The following is a 24179-nucleotide window of genomic DNA, read 5'->3' as shown; positions in this document are numbered from 1 at the left end:
AGTATCCCAGAATATAACAAAAAGCACCAAAATTCTGAGAATGGAGGGGAGTTTCCATTTTTGAACCATGGTGAATAAGTTGGCTCACTGAAGCTGCTCTCTGTGAAGCACCTTCTCATCCACAGGGCACAGTCTTTCACACACAGCTCAGATGTTGCAGCAAACAGACAAAAGGAAAATGTAACATCTTACTATAAATTTCTAGTGAATAAGAGAAGAAGCAATCAAAGCTTTCTTACTAACCTTATAAAAGAGACAAGACAATCTCACTTTTATTGTGCTGTATTTCTAAGGAAAGACAGATGGTAGCATGCAGCAGATTCCCATCCCTCCTCAAGGTAAATTCTTAAACAGAAACGCAAGGATAATTTTAAAGAACTAAAGTGAGTTGCAGCTGGAAACCACCAACTCTTTTTTAATGTATCCAACTAAGAGTTTATTTATTTTCTTAATGAGTACAGAAGTATGGTGTGGCCTGGCCATCCACACCTGACTTCTCTTCTCTGGTCTGTTCACTGCTCATCTTCATATCTTCAGGTAATTGTCATCACCTCACAGCATTTCTGGTTTTCCACATGTATTTTACTGTCGGGGTGTAGGAAGACCAAAATGAGTTTGGAGGTAAGTGGGGCTGCATTCCTCTCCCCCTGCAGTGACTGGAGGCAGTGAGGCTTTTCATATTGGATCCATTTGAGTTTTTCCAATCTGCTCCATTTATAATGATTATCAGAAACTGAAAGTAGCATCTTGCAGAAGGGGCCTTAATGGAGACTTTGATTTAAAGTTTATTTCACTTCTTGTTCAAGAAAAGGATTCAGTTTCATTATGTTAACTCCAGGCACTCTTATACTCCACCCACTTGTCTCCATTGCCACTGGGTATTTATTGTGACCCACTGGGAGCTTGTCGCCATCACAGATGTAGTCAGGGTTGTAGGTGCTTTAGAGGCCAGTCTCCCAATGGTTCCCATTTTCTGTGCTTTTGTTCTCACTGCTGTGCGGTCTGGATGACCCAGGCTCCTTTCGGATGAAACTGAATCCTATTCATCCTGTAAATGGGATGCAACTGAATCCTATAAATCAGAGAGGGAAAAAAAAAGAAAAGAAAAAGAAAATCAAAGAGAGGTTAACATGCAGGGCTATGAAGCACAGCAGCTGAGCTGCAGCACACAGTTAACTGCCGCCAAAGGAGCTGCTCACATCCGGCAAAGTGATGGGGCAGTAACCCTGACTCATAATGTCCAAAATCACCCCAGCGTAATTCCCACCGTTTTCTTGTCAGCACCCATAATTCAGTTGTGCTTGTAAATTCAAATAAACAATCAATGTCCACATAAACAGAATATCAGAATCTTTCAGCTGGCCAAAAGAAGTGGTGTTTGCTGGTGGTAGGGATGCAACATTATTTATTTCCACTCTTAGTATGTTCCTTCTGAAGTTGCACCACTGTATCCAGTTCTATTTTCTGAAAACAGAAAACAATGAGAAAAAGCTCGCAAGAACACCGCCAACTTCCATCTGTGAACAATTTGATACTTGCTTTTGGCGAATTTCGAAGCGTTCCAGTTTTAAACAGGCTTTGCACCAGGATTCTCAGCAGCAATGCTGCAGTGTTGAAATAGTCACAGCACCAAACACAACAAGCACACTTGGGCTGAGCAGTGCCTTTTTAACATTTGAATGGCTGTGCTCATGGTTCCTCTTTCACTGTATTCCCGCTCTGAAGGTTTTGGGGAATATGACACTCAACAAAACAGATACGAAAAAAAATAATAAAAAAGATTTATTGTTTTGAATTAGTCAGTAGCCAGAAAAAAGAAATCCACCCCAATATGAGCTACAGAAGGACACATCAGCTATGCACAGCTGCATCGTGACAACCTCCTACGGGTCAGAATTCAGTCTACTGTGATAGAAAGAACAATAAAAAATATTATTTTCATCTGCTGTTTGCTTTCTAATTTATGCTTTTGAAACAGTTTTATGTATGATGCAACGGTCCTTTTAATAGCTCTGTGTGGGTCTTCATTAATTTCAAAGCACTGAATTTCTTTCTAGTTGCAAAAGAACACATAATTTCTATACACAAATCAAAGGTGAGTTGTTGTTCTGAGCAGGAGCTGAGGTTAGAGAAACTCCTTGAAGAAACCCTGTCTCCTAGCCCCGTGCTCCATGTCTTCCAAGACTGGAGGTGTTGAATTACTTCCCTCGTTTAATTAAGAACAAAAAACAAACAAACAACTTGTTCCAGCAAGCAATCAACTATTTTCAACACAGATACAGATCTTATCCAAAGGGAAGACATTTTAGAAGCAAGAGTGCACCAGCCAATGATATTCATACCTCAATGAAGCTGTAAGTCTGCCTTCAGCCTGCTAACAAAGCTGTTCCCAGTCACACTCTGCACTGCCGCAGTGACTGTCAGAAAAACAATCTTGTCGATTTGTACGAAAATGAAGACGATGGGTTATTTTAACCCCACAGACATCCAAATTTATTTGAAGAGTAACATGATTAGGAGGAGGATACATTGCAATGTGAGTTGGAAGAGTGCTGAGGCTCTGGAAGCATGCACCATAAATCAAGCATTTAATGATTTAAATCGCAAACTTTAAGCAGCTGCCTCTGGGAAATGTCAGGAGAACAGGCTGTGCCACAGAGCCTGATGAAAATTAATTCAGTAAGCAAACAGTGTTATCTCATGGACTTTATGGGAATCATAAAAGTAAGGTGCTGAACTTTAGAATGGATTTTTATGTTCTTATGCTAAGAACGCTTCTTACAGGCCCCACTTCTTTTATTTACCAAAAGGAATACAACCCTTTTAACCTGTGGCAGAAGGTAATGTGGGATTTTTTCTAACCACGATGATCAAGCTATGCCTTTCAACCACTGTCTTTGTATTTGTGTGAAAGGACATGACATTGGAGGTAGTATGCACCTATGCAACATCTAGCATTGCTCACTGGAACTTCAGACTATTTTATGCAAGTAAGCTGAAAAGTAATCCTTTTGAAATTCTCCTTGTGCCAAAGAAGTGAAGGTGGTGCAAACCCAAACTGGTACTGTCAGCTCTGGTCACCCTTGCCCTACCCCTATGCTGCTCCCTCCACGTGCCAGCACAAACACTGAACTGGCCACATGAGGAAGATCATGTCAACAATCCCCATTTCAAACCTTTTTTTTTTTTTTTTCATTTTCTAGCTTAATGCTAACCTGAGTCAGCTTCCTCCAGGGATAAGGCAGGAAGGAGTCGGTGGGGGCTCATAGGTATTTTAGGAGCATGACTAAGTTACACTGACCTAGCACGACCATGATACTAGAAACTTAATCTTCAAAGTAGAGTGATACAACAGAAAAAGAAACTCATATTTATCTCTATACATTTACAGTGGTATAGCACGCACATAAATACAACACACAAACAAAACAAAATGGTAAAAAGTAGCAAGAAATGAGTAAGCATACATTTTTCTACCAAACTTTTCAAGTTTAGTGGGAGCTCTGCTTCTTTTATCTCTCTCAAGGATAATTAAGCATCAATGAACTCCTGCTGCATAAGGATGCAGTACTGTTACAAAACACAGGAGGAATTCACTGCAGACTTGATTTCATACAAGGCAATCCACTCTTCTACACAGAACAGTAGCAGAAGATTCAGGCACCAGATAAATCTTCCTGAAATTCCCCTAAATCATACCATACTGAAAAACAGAAGATGAGAGGCAAGGCAAGGCAGGAATAGGAAAGGGGAAGTGGAAGGAAAAAGGGAAGGGAGGGAAAGGGAAGGGGAAGAGGGGAGCAGAGGGGAGGGGAAGGAGAAGAGGGCAGGGATGAGACAGGGGAAAGCAGGTATATTGTGATTTTCTGTACTTATCACATATTGGATATTTGAGAAACGACAGAACTTTTACCAGAAAATATTTATCTGATAATCCACTTTATTTTACTTGGATAATTGGTTTGTTTAATCCCTAAACAAAATAAAACATGATGTTATTATTCCCAGTAATTTGTGATTAAAGAACTAACAAGTTTGTTTTCCAATGAATTTGCATATTTGTTCTGAGAATAAATTTTATCTTAAATCCCCTGAAATCAAAGGAGACAATACTAAAAAGGAGTGTTTGGTTAAAAAGGATGTGATTATGCCCATTTGTCACAGCCTGTTTGGAGCCTGGAGGGAAGAATCAGGTTTTTAAGGGAGATGTCAGTAAACCAGTCTGCACGCAGTCAGCTGGAATGTAGCTGTTTGTACGCTGCCTCTATTGAAACCTTCCTAAATAATGAACTGTTGTTTCTTTAGGAACATGTAAAGATGTTAGGATATGACAGTGAATACTCCAAATGTGAGAAATAAGGGCTGGGCTTGTCCACCTGCATTCCCAGCTACAGATGGGACTCAGAAACATGTGGGTTGGTGCTGACTTCCATACCAACAGAGGAAGGTGGTGCTGTGGGCAGTGCATGGGGCTGTGCCTAGAAAATTCCTGTCTTGACTGAAAATGGTCTGGGTCACATTAAACAAATTTCTTAACCATATTATACATATATTCTTTTTTAAAAGGGCAGAGGGTAGGAGGGAAGACTAGGTAAAACCTACATACTGAAAAAGGTGGGATTTGTCAAACAGAGTAATAGTTGCAAAGCACCCTTTATACTCAAGTAAATGTGTTTTCTACAGCAGTAAATATATAGAATATAACAGCATAGAATAGAGTAGAGTAGAGTAGAGTAGAGTAGAGTAGAGTAGAGTAGAGTAGAACAGAACAGATCAGTTGGATGGGACCTACAATGACTGAGTCCAACTGCCTGACAACTTCACTGCATCCAAATAATCTATAGAAATGGACCTAGAATTGAGCCCTGGGGAACGAACACCACTGATAATCATCTACCAGCCATATGTACCCTAAGTAATAAATGAATCAAGTAACTTCTCATATGTAGTACATTTTAAGAATATTCCAATCTCAACTGTGTTTGTTATGAATGGTAAAAGCTTTATGGTTTAAAGCAGATTAAATTGATGCTACCATTAAAATAATAATGGAATGACTTTCCATCTAGCTCTTCGTTCCTTTCTCCAATCGTTAATGCACATGGTATTTCTCATGCACACCTGATTGCAGCTTTTAACATTACTGTTTTCTGAGCAAGAAGTGGGCTGAACATTATAAAAGTTCCAAAGTCAACATAAAAAGCAATCTACAATTTAGAAAGCCTTGTTCCAATAGAGATTTATTTTTCTCTTCAAAGCTCTAGAGAAGAAAAAGGTTGTAGCTATTATCATTTACATTAATAAAACTGTTACATCTTATGTATTATTATACAACAATAACATAAGCTAATTTATGTCAAGCCAAAAAAAAATTAGAGGTTAAATTACAGCCAGTAAAGCTTCCTAAAATGTCTGTAATGGCAATAGAAAAAGTTTTAGTGAGCATTAATCATAAAAGCTTGTAGTCTACACTTGTATGATTCGCTGCCATGCTATTGGATTTCCAAGGCCAAGCTAGTAAAACAAATTGCCTTTCTCCATTTTCTTCTTTATCTGAGATGTATGCTTCAGGAACGTTTAAAGAAAAAAAATGGAGATAGGGAATTAAGTGCAGAGAAAACTAACGTCTGTGTATTTGCCTGGACACATATATATGCACACGTGCCTTCAAAAATCAAGCAGAAGCAATGGCACTGTTGTTAACATTGTCTTATACAATTCCGTATTTTGATTGCAACCTTGTCAAACTTAAACCATTTGTTAATGTAATTTTTTCTGTAGCAGTGATCTGCTGAAACTCAGACTGAGTGGCTTTGGCAGAATTTCTGCAAAAAAATCTCAGTGCTTTTTCTGAGCTTGAGGCTGAGGATACAGACTTATACAAACCACAGCCTGCATGGGCTGCACTTTCATGGCTGGGTGAAGCCAAAGCATTCAGCAGACACGTGATAGATAGTAGGGCAAACCGTAGAAACTCAGCCAGACCCTGTCACAGAAAAAAAGGAGTTGCAGGAATTGTGATATCTTCAAATATTGAAGATCACAATTAAAAGAGGAGATTCTTTTCTCCGTGCCTGCTGCACACAGGTGGGAATCAGGCACAGAAGATTAAGTTAAATACTAGAAAAAATACTTGAATTGTAATGATGGTAAAGGCATAGAGTAGGTTCTCCTGAGAAACTGTGAAGTCCCATCTTCTGGAGGATTATAGGAAGGAATTACAAAAATATTGTATGTGAGTTATTCAGGATTGACGGGGTCTGCCCAGAGAAGCATTATGAACTAGGGGATCTCCTACAGTCCTTTCCAGATCTATTTTCCTATCCTAAATTAATCTTGATAGAGGTTTCTGATGAGTTTGGTAAAAATGTCTCTGACATGACTGAATTTAACCTCCTGGTTTCTTTCAGCTAGTTTGTCCTTCTTGGCACCAGGAAAACTCATTGAGAGTTGTGAGAAGTGCGAAGATACTGAAGTACTCTTTTCATCTTCAGTTACAGCTGTCAAATATTACAACTGCATGGTTACTATTAACAGATTAGAATTGGCCACATTCCCTGTCTGACTGCTAGCTGCACCTGAAGATAGGAAGTGAGATCAGGACCTCAACACATGAGATGCAGAACATAGATGTAAAGGAAAGTGAAGTTCTTCATGAGAACTTTACTGTCTAATTACAGAAAAACGAAGAAAGAATAAACATCTTCAGCAGGGTCACTTGGTTAATGTGTGGCAGATGAGTAAGGCTAAGCTGTCATGTAAAGAGATACAAAGGGTATTTAACAGCAGCTGGAGCGATGATGACTCATGTTACTACCAAAGCTGTCAGGGAAAGAAAAGCTTTTCTTATCCTTACCCTGAAGATTGTCAGTAAGATTTTTGTTGCTAAGGCTGCTAAAGACTTCTGAGTTTCCTGCTCTTAATGCCTGAAGTGTAGGTCTTGTTCTTCTGAAAGGAAAATATGGAAATCGGGGACACTATATTCCAGGATCACAGTGGTGTGCAAACAGAGAGGGCAGCCAGCAGGGATTGTTTGATAGAATAGATCACATTTGTCAAATGTATAGTTTGGTGCGTCCTCTGTTTTTAGTATTCCCATGAAATCTCAATGAAAGGAGAAAGGAGAAAGAGACATGAGATTATGTTCCACATGTATGGTCATCTCTACTTCAGTCCTTTCCTTTCAGCTCTTAGCTTGAATACATCAGCACATGCATTACAAAATGAACAGAAATGCTGCACTTCTAGTAAATTTGTTTTTATTGTTATTTTTTTTTAAATCAATGAATCGTTTAGTTACAATCAAGACAGTGAGGCACTGGAACAGGTTGCCCAGAGAGGTAGTGGAAGCCCCATCTCTGGACATATTCAAGGTCAGGCAGGATGGGGCTCTGAGCAACCTGATTTAGCTGTAGGTAACCCTGTTCATTGAGGGAGGAGTGGGACTAGATGGCCTTTAGAGATCTCTCCCAACTCAAGTGATACTATGATTCTAAGTGCAGAGCAAAAATTATACTTAATGCTCTGCACGGATGAGAGGAAACAGAATGTAGATCTGTCAAACTGATAATACTGTCTTTAGCTCCATTGCTCATGGAATGCAGTCCTCAGAAGCTGAGAGCCAGAATCTGCCCACAGCTCCAGGAAAGGCACAAATCCCTCTGTTCAAGGTGTGTTGCAATGTATTTAATGCAGAGCTACAAGGAACACGAGGAAGAACTGTGTTTCTCACTTGGACTGGTCCTTCCAGCAGTATAGGAGAAAATCTTAGTCTCTCAGGTTACCTGAATGACCTTTTAATACAGGTAGATCTGTGGCCTTATGAGGTTTTTAGTGACCATACACCATCTTTACAGAAGTGATGTGTGTTCTGAATTACACCAGCTCTCAGGCAGTGCTTTTGGCCATGCCTTCACCAGAATTTCTTCCAGAGACAAAGACGGCTTCATCAGGCTTTCCCTTTCACCTTGCTACTCAATCCCCTCCCAAAGCTGGGCTGCTCATCCTTCTTCCCATTGCTCCATCAACACAGCCCGTCAAAACATTTATTTGGCCATTCAGTGAACCAGGTTCAGGAACTGATCAGGACTGAAAAACAAAACAACAAAACCTGCTGGCTTATTATTCTCCAGAACAATTCCCCAGCCACTTCACAGAGCAGTGCACAAAGCTTAACACAAGAACATCTGTACTGGATCTGAGCACAGGTCTGTTTGCTTTCTGTCCTGCCCCCAGCAGCAGTGCAGAAGAGCAGATGTTATCCGAGGAAGGATGTAAGGACAGGGCAAGCACACAGAAACTCATCCCAGGAATGCATTCCCAGCCTCCTGTGACTTGTGACTCAGGGATATCTTGAGTCAAAGTTAGTTCTTTTTAATTTAACAATCCTAGCTGAATTTTTCCTTTTCCACAGAAAATTTTGCAACTCCACAGTGCAATGTGCTACAACCCAACTATGCACTGTGTAATCAATGAAGTACCTCTTCTGGTTTGTTTTGAAAATAGTACCCCTTAGTTTAATTTCACATCCTTTGGTTTTCATACTAGAAGAAAAGAGCCATTTGCCCCTTTCACCTTCTTATTACATTGCCTATTTCATAAATCACTGTTGTATCTCCATCATCCAGCTCTTTTCCAACCTAATGGGATCTTAAAACATCCTTATGGGAGCTGCTCCATCTCAAGAGTCAAGCAGAGACGGCCACGCAGGTATCAACATGTGCGGCTGGAGATTCTGCTTGCTAACACTGGCCCTGCTGAGGAAAGAAACCCTCATGAAATTAAGCCTTTTGTTACATAAGAAATGTGTGTCTGGATTGGCAGCCTTGTCTGCTGAATCTAGCAGACCTTTAATTCTCCATTCTCCCTCCTACTTCCTCTACCACTGCTTGCCAATGTCTTAAGCAGCTCTCCAGTTTTGTAAGTAAATAAAGAAGCCAAATGAATAATTTAATACATCTCCTTTCCTTCTCCCATTGCTCAATCCCAAATTGTCTTCTCTTTTCCCATTTTATATCCAAACTTATTTTTTCTTTACCCCCTGCTCTACTGCAAATATTTTTTGAAGATTCTGTTACAGTTGGTTGAAACATTTACTGAAACTTATGTTCACTGTTTCTTTTTGCTACTTTAAATATGAAGGCTTTTTTACCTTCTTTTGGCTTGTTTACTATAGGATATGCCAGTGCTTCTCATTGCTCGACTGTTTATATTTCTCAAAAGCCTCAAAGCAACTCTTTATATCCCTATCTAACTAACTTGCCCTTTGTCACTCTTTCCGTCTGCTTACAATAGGACTTCGTTTGCAGGCTTTTGCCAAATATGCTTTGTAGAAATATCTTTCTGTCTCTCATCTTAAGGAGTCCCAATCAAAAGCTTGCTTCTCATTATGTACTATCTTAAACACGTCTTCCCAGTGTCGAGATGTTTGTGTTGTCTCCAGACCTTCCCCAGTCAAACTCCCAAGCCCAGGAGATAGCCAGGACATGTGGTGCCTTCTTTTTCATGGAGTCATACGATCACAGAATCATTAAGGTTGGAAAGATCTCTAAGTCCAAGCATTAACTCATACCCATCATGCCTGCTGAGCCATGTCCCTCAGTGCCACATCTACATGTTTCTTGAGCATCTCCAGGGACGGTGACCCCACCACTTCTCTGGGCAGCCTGTGCCAATAAGCTGAATCATTTCCAAAGATCCAAAGCACAAAAGCCATAGGCTGAATTCAGAAGTTCATAAATGGTCCCATTTCAGAACTCTCATCTTACATGAACACCAGACTGGGAACCACCACACACACATGTCTATGTGTCAGGAAGCGAAATCCATACACAGGATCCCACAGCTGCCCTATGTACCTGTGGGGTTGGGAAAGTGATGTTGTCACCCAATGAAAATGCTTTCAGTAGGGCTCTTCTGGGTGCACAGCATCACCAGAAGTGTCAAGGCTCACAAGGATTGATTTTAAATGCATGTACTCTTCCTTGAGTATCCCAGAGTGTTTCTTAAAATGACACTTCATATGCTCCTAAAGGGATCCTAGCATTATTCAGTCTGGAAGCTGGAGAAAAGAGGATGAAAATCTCTTCTGAATGTTTCTCTGAACAGCTTGATTTCTACTTTATTCCATTATACCAGATTTAATCAGTACATAGACAACTCATGGATTTCTGCATAGAAACTTTCAGCTTCATGCATCCCCATTCTTAACAGAGGAAAGCAAAGAGTAAAGAAGCATGCAGAGAGAAATTTGCTAAAAAAAAGAAAATAAGCTTATGCATTCATATTTTGGGGGAAAAAAATCTTTTCTTTGCAAGCTCTGTTTTGGCACAGTTTGTGGTGATAATCACATCTTGTTGTGCAATGTTAGGTTTTATCACTGTGCACTGGGAGAGAGACTGAGCAAGCAGCTTTACCCTTCCCCTCTTCAAAGGGGCTGTGACTGCAGCTTGCCTGTAGGACAGTTCTTTACACAGGACTGCCTTTATCATTATCCATGGAGCATACATGGAGGTTACTTCGTGCTTCCAATTCGAACTGTGGGACAGTGCAGCACCAGCATAGGGCCAGAGAAATCCCACACCAGCTTCCTTCCCTGGAAAGGACATCACTGACATCTCGCCCCATCCTCCCCTCTGACATTGCCCACCAGCTCCCATCTTTACTCTTAATTTATTGTGAATGGGACCAGTGCTCAGTTTCTGCACAGAAACAGGAGGATATGGCTACTTCAGGTAGTTCAGATTCTTATGTCAAATATGTCCTGCCTTGTTTCTTCTGAGGGTATATAAATCCCACAGTCACCAGATCCACCCTGCCATCCTTTTGTTGCCCTTAACTTCCATTAAATGGTAAACCATAGGGCAGCCAACATATTTACACTTCTTATTTCTACAGATTCAGTTGCTGCCCTTCTCCTCCACTGTCCCCAGGACCCCACTGTCAGCACAAGAACATCAGGCTGAGCACTGAAAAATGGGAAACTCAAATTAGCGATTGTACAAAACAGGGTGCTTTCAGCTCCTTTCAAAGCTATTTAGTTCTTGCCTAAAAGCTTCTCTTGCCTTTGTCTTGTGTTGTCTTTAAAAGCCAAATGGACAAAAAAGATTAAGTTGCTTCTGGCTGCACTGGGTAGAAGTAGATTAATGCAGCTAGACCCAACCCTGGGGAGCCCAACCTGGAAATGTATGTTAGCACAACCCCAGCAATGTATAAGCAAGTGTCGTTTGTGTTGATCTTTTTCAGGATGATCAGTTTGTGATTAACTCCTTTGTGCCAAGGCTGGGCTCTGTGGGATGCTGATGCAGGCAGGATACTGATGGAGGAGCTCCCGTGGTGTCAGCCACACCAAGGCTCTCACAGGGACTTTTGTTCTCTCTGTCTCCTTTGAGATCTTTTTGTTTCCACCTATAACAATTACCACAAAACTAGCGGGCAGTGCAGTCCTCAAAGCCAGGAGCAAGGGGAGAAAGAAGGGATTTCTTACTAGGAAGGTTTAGCACAATTGGCTCGGAGAAGTGTAAGAGGTGGGCAACATCCAGCATGGATGAACAAATCCAAGTCATATGCAATTAAACTCCACAATAAACGCAAAAGAAATGTTTCTGAGTCACTAGTAGGCTGTTTTCCTGCTTAGTCATTTGTCTTCAGGGCTGGAGATTTGTTTCCTCAGCACAAGCTCATAAATCTAAAGTGACCATGAGAAAACTGTGAAAAAATAAGACAGAACAGTGTCTGCTTTGTCAGGGAGCTATGAAATACAATGTGGAAGAGGGTAGAATTCTGAACAGTTCCAAGAGGTTCCAGACTTAGCAGACTGTCTTTAACAAGCAGATCATGACCTTCATACATCTCAATAAAGAAAAGTAGAGTAGATACCGCAGCACTCACATTTTCCTCTCTGAAATGCTGCTGGAGGACCTGCAGCACAGGGTAGATGAACTGAAGTCAAGAAATAAATGCACAGATATTCCGGGGTTCACATATGAGTTCCAACCAATTTCTTATTGAGGTGTTTTTTACAGCTGGGCTTGGCTATTTTCTTTTTACATGGCATTAATCCAGGACGTTTTTACACTTAGGAGTTTTGAAATCAGCCCCTAGGCTGCATGAAATATTTCTATGCAGCATAACTCTTTGGAGACAGTAAATCAGACCTGTGGAGATGTGTACCCATAAATTTTAAAGAATACAAGTTACCTCTGTCACTCCTACCTCCCTTGTCTAATGACACTTTTTCCTTGTTTCCAACACATCTCCTTCTGTATCAAGGTAAATGTATTGAACAAACACTGCTGACTTCGCAGTAAATATGAGGGAAGGAAAGATTTTACTCTGGAATGGGGAAAAACATCATTCATTTTGCAGGCTCAGCGCCAACAGCACTACCTTGCAGCTTCATTTATCTGATATTTTGAGAGCTTTGCTTAGATAAGCAAGGATAATTGAAGCAATTTTCAACATTTTTCAGCAGACAAGCCAGAGGCATGACTTCATTTTCAGTACTAGGTAAATGAGATTCAAATGAGCTTTATTTATTTATTTATTTATTAACCTGTGAACGTGATTAATTTCCTGGAGCAAATCAACATGAGAAGTGGTAGTTCTTCCAGCTTAAAGAGTTGAGTTCAGTCTGATGTCTGACTGCAGGACATTTCTTAGCTAAACACAACTTTAGGAGTTTTATACAATTGCTTTGAAACCCTTTGTCTTGTAGAATGGAAATCAGATTATGTGGTCCTAGAATTTAGGTGTAATTCTATATGCACCACTTTTGTTTTTATTTTTCGAACTTTGCTGGCTGGAACTTGTTCTACTGCTGTCCTATCTTCCATTATGTGAAATAAGGCATTTTAAATGACTCCAGCTATCTATGGTCTGGCAATTTAATCAAGCCCTCAGGGTCTAAAAGGTGTTCAAAAAAGTTCACATCTCCCCAAACCTCAAACCAAGCTGAAACACATCGGCTGTGTTCCTCACTCACAGATGATGGAGGTTTCTTCTGCTCTGCCCAGAAGCTGTGAAGAGGTGTCTCCAGCACAATTCACATTTTGCTGCTGTAATAATTCTACTGAGAAAATAAGCTGAGCTGTGAGTTTTATACCTCTTAGCTCTGACAACTTGCATGGTTAGGTTTTTTGGTACTATTTAGGTTATTTAGCTGTAGCTTGCACACAGAACAGATATTCTGTCTGGGCTATTCTCCTTAAATCCATAACATCACAAAGACAGCCACCAGGACATAGGAAGGCTCAGAGCTGTTGCTGTAAGAATGATCCCTAGGAAAATGAGCAATCCACAAAGAAGAAACTATTTATATTTGCATTACACATTCCCACACATGCAGAAAACAACCTCTTTCAGTTGACTACTCTTGAACTAAAGCATCAGCTTTGTTATTTTGAGTGTGAAGCAGAGCACAGTAATTCATAAAATACTCTAACAAGTATGTACATATTCAGTTAAAAGTATTTCAAGGAGTACTTATAAAGATGTTTGAAAGCTGATTTTGTCTTTGATACAAAAGCTTGAGTTGGTTTAGTTGTCTGGGGCTGGAGGAATAGCCTATTAGTTGCTCACAGCTCTCTCTTCTCATTTTAAATCAAACCTCCAGCATTTCACTGGCACCACTTGAAAACATTATTGTTTTAGTGGAAATGTCACATACCTAATGGTTCTATGGGAGAAGCAATGGCTGCTTTGGTTGAAAAAAAAAAAAAAGAAAAGAAAATGCATGGGCTAAAGTAATGAAGGAATGAATGAGGACTCCCAGCCCAAAGGAATGCAACATTGGGCAGATGGTGTCAGATTTGCCTGTGTGGGTAGGATGGCTTGACTCTATTTCTGAGCAGTTCATAAACCTGTTCCCACGCATGGCGGCTGCACAGTCAGCTCAGCACTGGAGAAGTCGGCGGGTGCATGGCCCAGTCTGATGTAGATGGGAGTAGGGGCAAGGGAAGTTTAGATTGGATATAAGGAAGAAGTTTTTTACAATAAAGATGGCGAGGCACTGACACAGGTTGCCCAGAGAGGTGATGGATGCCCCATCCCTGGAGACACTCAAGAACAGGCTGGACAGGGCTGTGAGCACCTTGATCTAACTGTATGTGCCCCTGTTCATTGCAAGGGAGTTGGACCAGACAGCCTTTCAGGGTCCTTTCCAACACAAATGATTCTACGATTCTAAGACCTGCACGTCAGACCACATCCCCTCAAAAAGGAGAGCTAAGGAACTGCTTCTCTGCAAATGCTGAAATGAGAGTAAGTGTAAAGCATTTTCAGACATGCAGAGCAAAATCTGAAGAGTCTGAACACATGCAAGGAGGATGTGTCAGAGTCTCTGGTCCCTGTGCAGTGCCTGGAGCTTGATTCCAGCTCTGACATATTGATATATCTGATACATCCTTACCCAGTGTCACGGCCTGCCTGACTCTCCTTTCAGAGACAGATTCACGCCTGCTTTTGGTGTAAAGGAGGAGCAGCCTGGGCATTACTCCATTTGTTTGGTAGAGAATCTGGCTCCTCAAACTCCTCATCGCTGTGAGTATGAAGCAAAAGAACGTGGATCACAGTTTTTAAATGTCAGCCAGCTGCGGCAGCCTTTTCATTTCTGTTCATTTCTGTTTATCAACACCTTTCCTACCTCTTCTTGTTGCACTGAAAGGGAAGAGCCAAAACTTGTCATTCTGGACTCGTCCCAACTATAGACCTCATTTAAATTTTCTCAAGTCTGCCCACAGCTGAGGTTGTTAGAGAAAAATAGCACGGGCATAGGGCCCTCCAGTTTTCTTTCTCTCAGATCTCAAGATGATTCCCTCATTTACCTAAATTGACCTCCCCTATAGACTTCCCAAAACAGAACATCTCAAATACTTGTTGGCACAAGTTTCCACATAGAAATCAATCTGTAAACCAGCAAGGACTGAGACAAAGACATTTTTCATGGCCGACATACAGTGGGACTCTCACAGAAAGCTAAATTTGCTCATTTTAGAGACCCTCTTTTATTAACTGTGTTTATATAGAAGCCTTTGTTTGCTGAGGAGCTTGGAGACCTTATTTAATTTATAGATCTTGCGTAGAACAATGGCAGCAGCTCAGGCTGTGAAATGCCACTTTGTTGCTTCTTGCCCTGCTGCCCGGAGTGTGAATGCTCATGATGGTGTCTATTTGGCTGGAGCGTGTCAGATGCAGAGCGGGCAGGAAGCTGAAGAAAGGAACTGGTGTCCTTCATTTCCAAGGCCTGGCTCATTACACATTCAGTGCTGAATTCGCTCTGTGTATAAATGCAGCAGCAACCACTTACAGACATACCTGACTTGAACTTAGGGAGCAGTGGGCAGAGCTCAGATGTTCCTCCAGGTGGTTGATTTTTCCAAAAAAAACGTTGCACAAAAGCTCAGGAAATCAAATTACGCATATGCAGTAAATGGCATGAGTGCAAACCTGCTTGTTGAGCTCATTTACACACTGCAACCTGCTGGATCAGCTGAAGTGCTGGGGTAAGCATCACATGGAGGAGGACTGGGGTCAGACCGCTCAGCTAGGAGCGCTGATCTCTGTATTAACCCACCTACAGTGCATGCTGTACTGAGTGCAGCATGGACACGTGCGTTACTGCTGCAGGAAAGCAAAGCCCCATCTGCCGAGGGGAGACAGAGCTGTGGTGCAAGGAAACTGAAGCCCAGATATTCAGAGGTGCAATTGCAAGCGCTTTTGGCAGCAATTAGGTGCTTCATCACTTGCACTCCTGGAAGTATTTCTGCAGGGAATGGTTGTGGCCTCACTGCTGTGATAGCCACCCACTTGGAGCTCCGGAAGGTCTCAGAGAAGCAGTGCATTTCCCAGGGTTCAAGCAAATGCTGAAAGCAAGCTGGAACAGAGTGGTGCTGGCTCTGCTCACTGCCATTCTGGCTGATTTGCCTCCATGCTGATGGAGATAAAGCACAGCACACCAATACTCACAATACACAGACTAAAAGTGGAGCGAGACCTGAAATATACATCAGTGAATTAATCTAGCAAAAGCCTCAAAAAGCCGAGTTGCTCATTAGCAAGGTTTGTAATGGTGTGACAAAACATTTCCGTGCAGTTAGGCTGGCTTTGCCCTCCTGGGTTTTGCCAAAAGCAAGCAGCAGCAATCTGCCTGCGTGCTGGCCCCAAAGTGCCCCACGGCACAGCATCTGGAACTGCTCAGCGCTCCCAGGCTTCTTTGAGTTCAACTCCAGTGCAGCACGAAGCCTGCCTTCCTTGGAAGGTGGTTGGGCAGGGGACTCCCCTCCCCAGCACATCCCCCTGCCTCAGGAAGCACATGTTCCTTGCAGGCCCTGAGGGAACATAGCAAGAATTGCTTAGGAAATGTTGGCCACTGCTCTTTCATTCCTCAAATCATCATGAATTGCCAAGCTACGGTTAAATGCCTGGGTCTGGGCAGGCTGTAACCCTCACCTTTGAACTCCTGTGATGTAAAGGTAGTGAGCCCAGTTTTTGCCCCCCACCAACTATAAATGCCTTTTTATTGTTAGATCATGGATATGCTTCTGATGCAGGGTAGCATGGAGAAAGAAATTTGCAAATGCTCCTTCCCTGTCCCTCAGTCCATTCTTGCTATTAGAGAGAGTCACAAAGACCTTGAATCCCCAGCATGGGTCTTCTTCAGCCCAGAATTCCCTCTCACCAGGGCCTGCATGGTAGTGGGAGACCAACCAATGATAGATATCAGTGACATGAGATTTTCCTGCAACTTTTCAGTTAGGTTTTCAGAGAAAGAAGCCTTGCAAATCATCGTTCGGAGGGAAGAGTGGGTGGCCAAAGTGCCATCACAGAAAATACTGTTAAATGAGCTTGAAGAAGACATATAGCCCATCCTCCTATACCTCCTCCTATACTCCTATGGTATAACTTCAAGCATACACGTGATTCTTCTCTGAGAGTGATCCACTCTCCTTTTTTTTCCAAGCAGCCTGTTCCAGTTCTTAACTATTTTCGCCCTCAGAAAATCACTGCTGCTGCCAAGTCTGCATCTGGCTCATTGGTCCGTACCCCCTCAAATATTTTTGGTGAAATTATTATTTCTTTATTAGATACTAAACTTTAACTATGTCTGTTCCTGGTACATCACTCAACACATTTATTTACGTTTCACATAAATAGTGGCATTTTCTGCATATTATTTACAGCAAACTAAATGGAGGAACAATTTATATAGACTGCCTATACCATCTTTTATTGCTTGATAATTAAGTTAAATATTGCAATTCAGGCTGCTGCTGTGGGAAGTATCTTAGATCTGTTAGTATTTTTTTCTTAAATCATCATCTGCTCACAAACTCTAGCTGCACCAGCTCATCACCTGGAGACTAAAAGATGAAAAGAAGAAGATATTTCAGGCACTGTCCAGAAGACACAAAATGTGGGGGAGTTCCTTTCAATATACCTTCATTTCTCATAAGCTTTGCACAGCCATCACAGGAAATAAATGTAAAGGCATCTCGGGAAGTTATTTAATCTAGCTTCCTGCTCCAGGGCTGAATTTGAACTGAGAATTTATAAGAAGTAATGGAAGACAACCTAGTGCATTACTTTCTTTCTGAGTCACCTAAATTTCCTGTCTCTGAAGGATTCCAATGCTTTGGAAAATACAAACTTAATGTTACAAAAGCTTTTTTTGTCTTCATTGAAATCCTGAAATTATGCTTTTTCATCTATTGAAGGGATTATTTGATACTGAAAGCCTCCCTATACAACTAATTCCCCATTTAAACTGCAGAAGAATACAGGTCTTACATAGTGACTTAACCGTGAGTGACACCATTACATCCTTAAAAGGATGGAGATGTTTCTGTAGTGGAAGGTTTGGTGTGAGGAACTCCATCTCATGTTGCTGAATTATGAGGTCAAATACAATCAAAAAGAACTGTTTCACACCTTCTCTGCGTTACTGTGCTGATATGAAGAAATAGAAGGGAAATCTATGCAGAAATATGAATATTTTCTAATGTAAGATAGCAAAAGACACTGACATTCATTTGCAAGGAGTAACCTGGATTGCATCTGTGAGAATAAGCCCTATTAACTTATTAAAATGCATAGAGGTTACTCTGTTTTAAAGGACCAGAAATGTAGAAAACAATATTTTGATATCTTTGAAAATGATCAAACAAACAGAATATTCAGGTCTCTCCAAACTGATATCTAAAGCAAGTACTTACAGCTTGGATATATTTCTGGTTGAGTGACCTGGTTGAGCAGTGAGAAAATATGATGGTAATTCAGTGTTACTGAGCACAGACTGAGAGCAAAGAATCAGGGGAAGACTTTAAGACTTTAAGGCAAAATTTATTTCCCTGAACACAGGGCCATAATGTTATCTGAGACACTTGAGGAAGTGGAATGCCCACACATTTCTGACAGATCCTGGAATCATAGAATCATAGAATATTTGAGCTGGGAGGGATGTTTAAAGATCATCTGGTTAGAATTTCCCTGTCAAAGGCAGCGAATGACCCAGAAAATGTCCCAGGGATGACAGATAAGACCCAGGAACTGCTGAAGCCTTTTGGAGTAGAGTCTGGGACAGCCTCCAGTACTGTCACTGGCAGAGCTTGTCTTTTGGCTACCTCCATTGTGTGATAAAGTACAAAAATAAATTCAATTAAGTTAAAAAGTAAGGTAACTGATATGGGGTAAATCAATCCTAAATGTGTGTAAAATGAGCTGACTGTTTTTATTCAGTGGTGGGATCTTGAGTTGTGGTTGGTAGACCTCAGTAGATGGACGAGGACAGGCTGAGAGAGCTGGGGCTGTTCAGTCTGGAGAAGTGAAGGCTCTGAGGTGACCTGAGAGCATTTAAAGGGGAGCTACAGGAAAGAAGGGGACAGACTCTTCAGCAGGGTCTGTGGTGATAGAACAGCAAGGATCTTCTTTAGGATGCAGCTAGTAATGCTCTACATTTACTGATCATACTGACGGAATCTTCCTTGTTTACACTGGGGCCGAGGACAACTCTACAGTGTAGTTATTTGAACTGTAATCAGTGGAAACTCACCCATGTTCAAACACAAATTTGTAGCTATAAACTTTCAATCTAATCAGATGGTAGGTGGCAGTTAACAAGGCATTTAGTGCATCCTACTCTCGAGCTGCCCTAACATCATTTATCACACCAGTCATGGGCTTCCCTTTCCAAATGGCCAGTATACATGGCAGGAGATATCACACACTGACTTCTGACACTATGCTTCAGTCATCCAGCACACTTGCAATAAGGAAGTAAAAAAAAAATTATTTTGTTAATTAACAGATGAAATAAACATAGGAGCCAAAGTCTTCTAAACATAGTCAGTGAGATATGCAATTGCCTGAGGTTTTAGCGTGAGAATTGGCCACAACAGAGTACAGGAAAATACTTCTGAAACCTCCATGCCAGGATCAAAGCACTTGCTTATCCAGGGCTGCAGTCAGGAGAAGAAAAGCATCAGACTGTCATCAATGGGAAATCCTTCATTCAGAGCTCAGAAGAACGAAGCAACTGTAGGGCCACGGTAGGTTTCATTTCTATGAAAGTCATGTGAAGTAGTGAGAGTAATAAACTCTCCCAAGAGAAAAACAAACTTGTGCCTGTTGTCTTTGAGAGTCTGAAAGGGATTGGCTGATGGCCAGGAGGCTCAAAATATTCATAATAGAGACAGAAAACAAATTCCTTCTGCTCCAAGAATGAAAAGGTTCCATGCTTTCAGGGCAAAAGGAGCAAAAGATACAAGGGTGTGAGCCAAAAATATCTCCATTGTTCGCAAGTGTACCGGTTAGTCTGGAAAAAAATTGTTTCTTCCTACAGAACTTGTCACTCATCACGAGCAACTGAACTAACATCATTACTGTGAATGTAATTTATAACATAGTTCGGGATTTTTTTAATCCATCTGTTAGTGTAGGGATTAAAAGGCAAACAATCTGGTTATCACCTTGCCAATGCTTATCATCAGGTGATTATTGCTTTTTAGATCGCTGCCCAAAGCCAACAAGAAGCACATTAACTGAGAACAAAAGGTATTGTTTAAAAAAACAATTTACCATTAAGACCTCATGATATGGATCAGCTAAATCCAGCGATACTTTAGGGATCATGACCCCTGGGTCCCCTGCCAGGCCCATTACAGTTTTATCTTATCATGACTGTATATCCAAATAAATGTGTGTCACAAAAGCATACCAGTTAGCACTGCCTATCTGAAGGATGCTGTACGGCTTTTGTTGCTTTAACTGCACATTCCGTAATTGCTTTAGCTGGACATCCAGGAGTAGCAATTTGATTTTAAAGACTTCTGGGATGAGGTGGGTCCCTGCACATCAATTTTTTCCAGCTGTGTTAACAAACAGGAGATGAAGCAGATGGGTGGCAGATACAAGGCTCAAAATCAATTAACACCTCTCAAAGTTATGAATACCTTAATAAAGTGAATCTTCACATTTCCCGAAGAGCAGCAGGAGTTCATGACTACTGTAGCACACTGAGCCATGTAGGGGAGAGCTATCCTGCAGGGCATGACTATCCAACCTCTCCGATTTTTGCAGTGTATTCTGTCTTCACAGCTGCAAGCCCTACGCTCAAGCAGTCATTGCTGATTTGCCAGACACAGGGACTAATGACTGCTCCTTGTTTGCAGTGACTGGATGTAAATCATACACTGAAAAGGCAGGTGGAGAGGCAAAGTGGAAAATTTCTAACTGGAGCTAAACAAAACTCAGGTCTGCAAGATTTGTGAGATCTGTTGGGAAGGCAGAATGAAATTTTATTTGTGTTTTCTCCTAGCATTTCAAGGAAGTAAACACAGTGCTTATCTTGCTTTCTATGTTAGTGGAAAATTTTGATGAAGAAGTATTACAGAGTACACTGCTGATTATCTGATCCTGGAGTACAAGGTAGGCACTGCATTATCATATTTAAGCACTAGACCCTGGGGGTCTAAATCTTGAAGAGTCCTGGAAAGAGCTAAAGAGCTGGTAATAATAGGTTAACCAATCCAACTACTGCAGTTTAACACCAAGTCTTTTTCTCTGCCCCCTTCCTGGAATTAACAACCCAACTCAGTGCCAAAAAGATGTGTTTGAATAAACTAAACAATTTTCATTGATATGGCAGAGATCCAAGCAGGTATTCTTTTTGGAGCTTTGATTTACTCATTAAGCATTGACAGAGCAGAGGACAATAGTGGTAGAGAACAGCAACATCTTAAACAGCTGTCCTCAAATATAGCTCCGCTGCCCTTCAGCAGAGAGGTACTTGAGCAGAGTGAGATTAAACCAGCACCTAGAGCTAACCAGTATGAAACACCACACAAAAAGCATGACTGCATCCTCACTTTTTGCCTTCTAAACCAGATTGTGAAAGATATGCCACAGTCCCATTCCACTAGGTCTGAAGCTTCATGACATGGAAATTTCCAGCCTTGGTGGTGCATCCAGCTCTTATATCACAGACGTGTAAATAGGACACTAAAGCATGTTATGGCTAAGATTGAAAGGACTCAAAACCGTAACTTTGCCAACAAGAAAACATCTAAAATGTCTAGCTTGGTAAGATCTCAGTGGGATCTATGCCCAGATAAGGAAGAGAATGCAGTACCTTGAGGTCCACAAGGAGAGAATTTTCTGTTGGAAATGAAATGTCACAGATTAAGGCTGAACAGGAAGGTACTCTGAGATTTTTTGGTATTGCCGTGCATAACTGGCCACCGAAAGGCACTCTGGGACTTTGGGACTTGGCTTGTTACAAACTGTCTCAGGTCTGATCATCAGTCTTCTGGTTTTGTTGCTTTCTCCAAAATGATCAAGAACTCAGATTTTTACTGTAATTAAAATGTCTACAAATGTTTACTTTACTTGCTTCAAGTTCCTGATGTCTACAATGTGGGCAGTAAGAATGGGCTCAGACTAAATAAATGTGAAAGAGCCTGAATGTCAGACTTGTTTAGAAAAGTAGATGGCCAGGAATGACTTTTCTGAAAAAAGTGAGGTGGAAGTCTGGAAATCTCCAGAGGATTGGGATTTTTACAGGATTTTGACATCCCACATTCCCAGTCAGGATGCTGGCAGCACAGAGGGGGCTGTTCTACAAGATTTGGGATCATATCCTTTCATTAGATCAAGAAAAGCAGAAGAACTTGCTGAGCCTGCAGAGAGGCCATGGACACTTTGGGGAATCCTTTGGCTGCACTGTTCCAAGGTTCCAGATTAATTTAGTTCAGTCAACTTGTTTTAGCTGATGGTTGGCTGATGTTTATCAGCGCATTTGTTCCGTCAGTAATCACGTAATGCATCCAGTGAACACCACTAAAAGCAAAAGATATCTATGTCTTGTGGCTGATGACCCATACCACCCAAATACTCCTACATCAGCCACTTTTCATTACCAATCTCTTTGTGGTTTGATGAAAGGTTTTGCTTACTTCTGCATGTTGCTGTGCTTAGTGTTATGTGGTCTTTGCTGTTTCCTTGCATGCAACAGAAGACAAGACCTGACATCTGGATAAATGAGAGCAAATTCCTACTGTGACCAGGGAAAGAGGGAGGAGATCACGGGAGGATGTGTTGGAACTGGACCCACAGAGGAGCTACAATTCCAGACTTACTCAAAATAGTCAGTATATTTTTACTCCTTTAGCACATTGTTTTTCTTAGAGTTTCTGATGATCTCAGGGTCTAGTGAACAGATGATGTAGCTCAAACTATTACTCCTCTCCCCCACGGCTTGTTTGACCCTGAGAGCTCACTTTGAGCTTCTGCAGGAGGTGGGTGGAGGTGAGCCAGCAGATCCTCTGCTGAAGTAGCTGAGATCCTTTTGCCCATTCTAATCTTCAGGCTCTGTCCTCAAGGCAGCAGTCTCCAACAAAAGAGCAGATCTTGTCTGCAAAGGAGCTACCATAGCTTGAAGCACCACAACAGCTAATGGTAAAATTGTCTCTAAGTCTTTTCTCCTACAATTCTTTCTTGGTTAGCTGGCTTGGAGGTAGGGGAACCTACAACATCATCATGGAAAAGTGCCCAATAGAAATACTAGCCATACTTCAGGGTATTTGTACATGTAAAGGGTTACTGCAGTTCCCAATGTGGATATACACACATCTCCCACGTCCAGTTTAAATTTTCATGTTTACTTGTACTGTGTGCCAGAATCCAAGCAAATTAAGAGCAATTGCACCCAAGTAGAAGCAGTCTGCAGGCAGAGCAGAGCTCAGAGGCAGTACTCACAGACACAGCAGTGCCAACAGAACTCAGGCTGAGCACTCAGTTTTAACAGAATAACATGAAAAGAAAAATGTATAGCTATTACTCATGTACTTAAAAGGTGGAAGGAGAGGGCTCCCATGTAACCTAGAAGTACTGCTGAGTTTGGGAATTCCGTCTCCTCACATGATGGATACATTATGCCTCTAAGCTATAAGTGCAGAAATCTTGTGGCTGGATGCGCTGCTCTCGGAGCAGCATGGAAGGGGCTTGCCCTGCAGTTTGCCTGGGTCCTTCATCTCACTCACACGTGGACACATCAGTGCTGAGACCAGTGGTCTCAACTCAGAGCCAGCAAAGAGACTTCACAGCTCACAGGTGATGCAACATTAGGTTTTAAAGACCATTATATCCCAGCTGCTTTTTACTCAGCAAAAAGATGCATTTCCAGGTACTACATTGTGTATCAGAGCCACTAAGCACTGTCTTTCAAAAACTTATTTGCCAACATATGCAGGACCAGGTGGTACCAGCTCATCGTGTGTCCCTCTGCAGGGGCAGCTGACCAAGAGGATAATTAGTCCCAAATCTAGTGGCTTCTTGATGCAGACACGAGACACTGCATTCAGACCACCAGCTCTCTGCTCACAAACCACCAAACATGCACCAGAGGGAATGATGTTTTGTTCTTAACACAGAGACAACAGGCCCCAGATCCCATTACAGATTCTCCAGGCCAGCTAGTCTCCTTGTTTACATTTTTGTCAGAAAAAAATCAAGGATGTTTTTACATTTGTGAATGGAAAGGCAGTAACAGAAGTATGTGGAAAGTGGTATTTCTTAGTCCTACATCAGATTTAGCTTTGGATATAAGCCAAGAAAGCAAGGTAATTGCCAGCTGTACAGCTGCGAGCATGGGTTTGCATTGAACCAAGGCTTTCCCTAGTGTCTAATGA

General features: G+C 41.5%; 1 long non-coding RNA gene across 1 annotated transcript; it reads right to left on the bottom strand.

Annotated features, from left to right (window-relative positions):
* Positions 1-239: 239 nt before the first annotated feature.
* On the bottom strand, positions 240-2402 carry LOC107052785. Its single transcript, XR_005857648.2, has 2 exons — positions 2343-2402; positions 240-1072 (listed from the first exon to the last, which is right to left on the bottom strand). It is a non-coding gene; the product is annotated as an uncharacterized LOC107052785 (long non-coding RNA).
* Between the last annotated feature and the right edge of the window lie 21777 nt (positions 2403-24179).

This window comes from Gallus gallus, chromosome 2 (genome assembly GCF_016699485.2).
Source record: "Gallus gallus isolate bGalGal1 chromosome 2, bGalGal1.mat.broiler.GRCg7b, whole genome shotgun sequence".
Classification (NCBI taxonomy): Eukaryota; Metazoa; Chordata; class Aves; order Galliformes; family Phasianidae; genus Gallus; species Gallus gallus.
Note: the sequence above shows the minus strand (reverse complement) of the source record. Positions and strands in the feature narration are given on the sequence as shown.